Here is a 1282-nt window from a genome sequence, read left to right on the forward strand (position 1 = left end):
AAAACGGTATAACTTTGTTTGACATATGTCTAGATAACGCTCCACGATGGGTTCGAACCACCGACCTTGTGGTTAACAGCCACACGCTCTGCCTACTGAGCTAGCGGAGCACTAATAAAATCAATCTAAGGTTTTAGCCATTTTTTTAAACAGCTACAAATCTCTCAAGAAGTCATTGGTAGTCGCTATTCATAGAAAAACCACCACAAACGATCCAACTCCACTGGAACACCAGGATTCATCAGGCTTTGGATTGAACTTTACGAGAGCAATAAATATATCACCCACCGTGGGGCTCGAACCCACGACCACAAGGTTAAGAGCCTTGCGCTCTACCGACTGAGCTAGACGGGCTAAACAATATCAAAGTCGTATAGATTGTTCCCAGACCTCAGCATATCTCTAAGCATCCACTCCTAAAACATGACACTCGTCCATGGGTCCCTTCGCTTCTCGAACACGAACTGAGACATGGACGAGACTACCGATGTCCGTGTCACCATGATCATTCGCTCAACTCATACTTGCTGGGCTTCGTACGGATCCCCAAACGGCGTACATATCGAGATCGACGACGAGTGACACGCCGTCAATTACAAGAGATCAGAAGCAGTAGATGTATTCTACTTTTATTCGGAATTCTGTGTCACCAGTCACCAGATGATATGAGCTCCGTTCGTGCCAATGGATTGTTCCCATGCCGAGCCAGTAGGCAGAGCGAATTTCAGCGCATCAGGCGGCTGACCCTAAGAGCATTGCGAAGGAATGTCGACGTTATGTGATGAGCCTAAGAACGGTGGCAACATCCCTGTATGGTGTGTTCCTCCTGCGGCATTGATGGCTCATTCAAATTTATATTCCCTCCTCACCCCTGCACAGTGTTGACCAGCGTTCGATCATCTTTGATCTCACTTCGTTGATCATGAAGCCGAAGCTACGAAGCACTTCTTCACGGGCCAACATTGTACTAGGGTGAGGGCGCGGCCGGTTAAAGGTGGTGGCAGGAGGGCCTGCGAAACAGCCATGACGATCGCTGTCTCGTAAGAAGGGCCTCTACAAAAGTTAGAAATCGGGATAATATATCCGGCAACCCGGAATCGAACCAGGGACCATCCGATATCTACAAATCTACAGTCGGACGCTCTACCAACTGAGCTATTGCCGGTCTAGAAACGCGTTGAATGCAATATCCTATATTATTCAACAAATTCTTCAACGAACACAGGAAGGGCGATTTGGTTACAGTAGATACAGGAAGAGTGATATTTTGAGTGTGGAGGAA

The 1282-nt window shown here is 47.4% G+C and overlaps 3 non-coding genes across 3 annotated transcripts; all 3 read right to left on the reverse strand.

Annotated features, from left to right (window-relative positions):
* Positions 1 to 37: 37 nt before the first annotated feature.
* On the reverse strand, positions 38 to 110 carry Pmar_PMAR010367. Its single transcript has one exon. It is a non-coding gene; the product is annotated as a tRNA-Asn (tRNA).
* Positions 111 to 281: 171 nt separating this feature from the next.
* Pmar_PMAR010368 lies at positions 282 to 354 on the reverse strand. Its single transcript has one exon. It is a non-coding gene; the product is annotated as a tRNA-Lys (tRNA).
* Positions 355 to 1082: 728 nt separating this feature from the next.
* On the reverse strand, positions 1083 to 1165 carry Pmar_PMAR010369. Its single transcript has one exon. It is a non-coding gene; the product is annotated as a tRNA-Tyr (tRNA).
* Between the last annotated feature and the right edge of the window lie 117 nt (positions 1166 to 1282).

Source organism: Perkinsus marinus (assembly GCF_000006405.1).
Source record: "Perkinsus marinus ATCC 50983 genomic scaffold scf_1104296976682, whole genome shotgun sequence".
Lineage (NCBI taxonomy): Eukaryota > Perkinsozoa > Perkinsida > Perkinsidae > Perkinsus > Perkinsus marinus.